This window comes from Stegodyphus dumicola, chromosome 2, assembly GCF_044657685.1.
Source record: "Stegodyphus dumicola isolate Sdum_Otavi_A_Nest chromosome 2, ASM4465768v1".
In the NCBI taxonomy this organism is placed as follows: Eukaryota; Metazoa; Arthropoda; class Arachnida; order Araneae; family Eresidae; genus Stegodyphus; species Stegodyphus dumicola.
Window position 1 is genome coordinate 20,618,868 of NC_140769.1, and position 6,000 is coordinate 20,624,867.

The following is a 6,000-nucleotide window of genomic DNA, read 5'->3' on the forward strand; positions in this document are numbered from 1 at the left end:
AAGCTGTTGCTGTATGTACAGTGGCCCCTTCCTGTTGAAACCACACTGATTCCTTGTCTACAAAGCTCAGGTAGAAAATGTGTTTCAAACATATTGATATAGCGGTCTGAAGTAACCATTTTACTATCACTCCATCCTCTTCAAAAAAGAAAGGCTCGAAAATTCCCAGTCACTTTTGGACTGTGCAGTGATCGCTCATGTAATCCACAAGGATTTTCTAAAGCACAGAACCTACAGTTTTGTTTATTAACTGGCCCATTTAGGTGAAAATGGGCTTTATCGCTCATTACGATGGTTAAATCCTCATTTTCTTCAAACTTGTCAAGCATTGTTTGGCAAAAAGTGAGACGTTATTGTTAATCCTGTTTATTCAACTGTTGGACTACTATAATTTTATACAGATTTAGGTCATAAGGTCTAGGTCCCTAGGCCTTTGTGTAAAATCCTCTGCACAGTGTTTTGAGACATTTGCAACTCTGCAGAGTGCCACCTAACACAGCAACCGGGACTTCGGATCATTGCCTCTGTTACTAAATCCTTATTCTTTGGTGTTATGGTAGTTTAATTTTCATTAAAGAACATTCCTTTTCATTAAAGTCGTTCAAAATGCATTAACCCACCTAAGAATGGCATTGTGGCTGGGGACATCACCATAATGATTGCAGAATTTTTCCAGAAAAGGCATTGGGTAGTTATAGACTCACTGTTTTTCACGTACGTGTCATAATTAAATACGCAGTATGGATACTATGGCAACACAAGATGAGTTGAGGGCCACCTTCCTGTACAAGCCAAGTATGTTCATGTTTCAAAAACATCAGTTTCCCATGACTCACCTTTTGCTTCATAGTCATCCTCATCTTGAAAATACTGAAATTTGATATTTATTCATTTAATTTACTCTTTCATTTTAGCACAAATCAGTAATTATTATTTACCTAAAATGTCTTAAGTATTACTAACTCTCCAGAATTCGGTTACTTTATCTAATTTTATTTTACAGGAATCTGATTAGTTTGCTCATTTGGCAACTGTCTCATAATGCCATTTTGTAATAAGGATGGTAATTGGGTACATATTTGATTTTGAAATACAAATAAGCTATAATGACACATGAGAAATTTTGGTACAGAAAACTGTTATTAGGACCAGACTCAAAAATGAATGATTGTGTGTGTATATATACATACAACCATACATATATTTCTGAATTCGATCTTGATAACAATAAAGTATTGAAATTTTGTGTATATTAGATAATTTTACAATGAAACAATGGAAAGTAAAAACTGGATGCTTTGAAAATATGACATAAATTTATTTATAATGTTTTACATATATGAATCTTAAGTGTGATTTATAACAAGAACTGCAAAGTCTAAAAAATAAAATTTTAGTTGTACGTTTTGTGAAAAAAAGTTACATTTTTATGTGTAAAGTTCTTTCTAATACAACAATCTGCGAGACCTATTGACTTAAATTTATTAGGAATGGATTTTAAGAAAGAAATTTTGTATAGCCCCGTTCACGTGCAACGCTCCTTCGCACAACTGCCATTAGCAAGAGGAGAAAAAGAAGACACAAAGGAATTTTGTCTTTAGGATCCGTTCAGAAGACTGCCGTCTTCCTTCCCTTTACACATAAGCCTCTGTGAACAATCACGTCACAAATGTGAATCAAATTGGCCGATTTCTAATACTGTTTGCACATGTTTAACGTCGTTTACTGTTGTTACTTTCGTAATCAGTACATTCACAACTGGTACTGGAACTTTTGTAATGGTTCCCGAAAAATTTATGCTTTATAATAATTATTATTATTTTATAAGCTTATATTTTATTAATATATTGTAGCTCACTATCTTCTCGCTATGATTAAAAGATGGTCATCAATTTTTAAATTGCTTCTTGATAAGATATCAAATTCCAACTTACACTGATTGTGGATGTGGTGTCATTATATAGAGGGTTACAACCCCCCCCCCCAATTCAAAGTTGAAACGATTTTTTGTTAACAAATAAACTGAGAATCTCAGAATGTTATTGTTTGTACCATAAGACACAGTGGTGAAATAAAAAAAATTAATGAAATTTTTAACGTTACTTTTTTTATTTTGGGAGGATTTTTTAAAATCGAATTTTTGGACCTTTTTGACGCCTATTAATTTTTAAATGTCATATCTAAAAATATATCGATTACAAATTTTTGAAATTTTCACAGGTTATAAAACAAACTTTTCGCACTTTTAAAGGACATTAATTGGATGATTTTTTACTTTTTTCAAAGATATGCAGTGAAGCAGAATGGGAAATATTGGTTCTTCTTCGAGATATCAGTTTCAAAGTAATAATCTCATTACATCACACTATTTTTTATCCCATTATTTATACTATACAAGTTGTTATTGTTGCGAGCTGTTAGTTCAGCATGAGATCGGAGATGTTTCTGAGTTAGTTTTCTCTTAGTGCTTTACATTGTTGTTGTGTTTAACATTCTTAGTAGTTTGTAGCATAACTACTGATTATACTTTGTGATAGTCTAAACACTTGTAATAGTATTTCTGTGAAAAATTCAAGGACTTTGAAGTGTTTCTGTTGATAAAATAAATTTAATTAAGCTATCATCAGACCTGTGTGCAATGACAAGCAGTTACGAACTATTATCAATCTATTAAAATCTATACGCACGCAACAATATTATAATTCATGTATTAAAATTGTTTTGAACGTGTTTTACAAAATAAAAACAGGTAAAGAAAAATTATCTATTACAAACCCGTAACAATACTTATTATAATTAGTTCATGTAAAAAAAAAAGGTTAATTAAAATTCTACTTGCATTTTGTGATTTTCTTGTAATCTTTCTGGCCAGATAACATTTTAAATAAAGGCTTGAAATTTATGTTGATAACCAATTGAATAGCACTAGGTTTTATTTTATGTATATATATATATCTAAGATAAAACAGAATATGATAGCTCTTTTAAAAAAATAATTGGCGAACTCAAAATTAACATTCTAAATCTGGTCATTTTCCCCTGGATTCATCTTTCCCAGGTTCCAGATTTTTCTATGTTACGTAACGTTTTAATGTAGACACCTCTTGTCCAATCAAATTGTACACCAAAACTCTTGAACTGAAACTTTTCCGACTCCCAACCTTCTTCCTCTGAAGTGCTATGACATTTTCCTCTTTTTAGCAAAAGCTCTCCTGCTGGCAAGCCGCATTTCATTCATGCTGCTGCCGCTTACTTGCTTAAGATGACATCATACTTCAAAATGGAATTTATTGTATTCAAATTTAAGTAGGAAACATCTTGTCTGCGAAAAGATGGTTTGATATACGTAAAAAACTAAAGATTATGATTCTTCAAAATCCGTTGTGCTAAACACATAATCATGCTTTTCCACTCAACCATACCTTCAGCCACTACCGTCTTCTCAGCCATCTATGCAATATCAAAAGCTGTTAAAAGTTCCAATGCCTTCATCTACGCATTTTAAAATCATTACATATATATATTGAAATTCATTAGTAAAATTTTTAAGATATTTAAAATGATTTAATGACCATTTAGATAGTTTACATTTTTTAAACTGAATTATTTAATATTGTTACTGCTTATTTAAAATTATTTGCTTTATAAAAACAAGGATGGATTTTTCAAAATACTGAAAAGAAAAATTATTTGAAATGAAAATGTAACGGAAATCATATTTGTTTTAAAGATTTTACATAAAAATGTTTTTATTTGTTTCTCAAACAAATTCATTAATTCCAAAATCAATTCTTTCAGTTATTTAGAACACTGTAATAAATACAATAAAAAAATTGTTGGAGGAGAAAGACATTTTCATTGTTACATTTTTTTCAAAAAATTTATATTCAAAAAAATTATGGCAAAAAATTTTTTTCACCTTAAAATCATTCTGGCTTACAAAACCGTTCAATAATATTCGTAAAAAGTAGATGGAAGTTCTTAAACAAAAAATCATTCAGAAGGTACCAAGCCCCTTGTTATGTTGAAGCCGATATGCATGTCTGAACAATTTAACTTTAGTTTTAATTTGAATGGTATTTCTGAAATACCCAGCATTAGATAACCTTGTCTGTACTTGTTTATAAATTTCCATATCTTGTACAGTTCCATCTAATTTGTTGGGGATGCTATAACGTACCCAGACATCTGTCAACGCAATTGTTTCGCTGACAGTCCAGCGAGAAGTCAGTTGTGAGTCAGCCATGCTGTTTACTAAAATTAAGTGAACCACCTAGTGCAATATGCGAAATCTCTCCATTTGCCCTGCTGCAGACAGAGAGGAGCATTCTACAAAATTCCACCTCCAATTCCGAGAGGCAGTTAATGCTTGTTCACCATGTGAATGGGACATGTTGGAAGAACTGGTTTTTGCCACTGGTCAAATCTGCTCTAGTGAACAGGGCTAATGTTATAATTTTAAAGAACTTTTTTGCTTTACCTGAAAATTCATTAAATTTAATTGCTGACAAAGGAGTGGAATGTGCAGTACAATTCAAGAATAAAAGCACTTTAATTTTTAAATAGCAATCAGAGAAATCTTATAAAAACACTCATGTAATATTGAAAATGTCAGGCAAGTGAAATATAGTTATACACTATCCGACATTGAAAATGCAACACCAAGGAGTTTCCCGGAAATTATACAAATAAAGGGAAGAAACCTGCAGAATGTTTAATTTTCATGCCGTTATTTCTGCTATAGAAATAATTGCAGAAAATTTGTTCTTGTCTCAGAGGACGCGTGTAATAGAGAATGCCAGGGCATCATCAACGAGGGGTGCCTGTGCAGCGAGAGTGACGTCAGCACACATGTATCGATGCTTCCGTTGACAAGCAGTGGCCCACCTGCAAGCCACTTCTACCTTCATTCTGCAGCATGTTCAGCCTGGATATTCCCATATTAATCAGAACCATTTGCCGTTTGATTAGTGGCTAGTGGCCTGCATTCGTGGCATCCATTACTAAGACTGTTACTGACCCCACATCAGACAAGCCAAGGTCTGCAATGGTGCCGGGCTCAAGCGATGTTGACGGAATGGCACAGGGTCGTGTATTTCTACACTTTGTATTGGGGCTGCTGGGAAAGTTTGGACTGTTTAAATACTTTTCATCAAAATCTTTTCTTGAGAATACAGAAATATATAAAGCGAGGCAAAGTAAAAGAGGAGTCATGTTATTAAATTAATATTTTAAGTAGGAATTGTAATGTGTTTTTGAGTAAATCTATTGTTTGTAATTTTCTGTGTTATGACTACTGTGCAATGTTAAACTGCCACTGAAACGAACACATATATGTTATTTAAATGAGCTTGCAGAGATATTGAAATAACAAGAAAATTATGACTGATCAACTTGTATTCCTTAAGCTTTTGAAACAAGCTTAAACAATGGTATAGTTTTACTGAAACCTGTATGTTGAAGTTTTTTGCTGTTTTTATCTCTCCACTAACATCTGGTTGGCTTTCATTAACATATGATATCAAGAGTGGGGATGAAGTGCAAACTGCTTAATTATCAGATAATGCAAGGATAATCTTTTATATATTTTAGTTAAGATTTCTATGGCATAATAGTTTAAAAGCTGCTCTTGTAAATGCTGGTATCATCACTAAATTTTATTGTGAATGACTTTGACATTTACTTGATAAACTCAGACACTTACAGCAAATTTTTGGAGGGGGGAGGAAATTCCTTAAATATCTTGTAGTTTGGGTGAGCTGCCAGAAGATAGATTGGCAAGTTACAAAGTTCTGCCACATTTTATAGTTGCCGAGTTGTGCTCTTGAAGGACAGTTTTTGGTTATATGGCAAATTTCTTCATTTTTAAAAATAAGAGAAATCTTTCTAAATATATCAGTTCAATAAAAAATTGCTAAGGTTTTGCCACGATAAGACTTTTTTATAAAGTAAAAGTTCATGGCCTTGACTTTGACTACCAGTGCTTTTTCAATATCATTT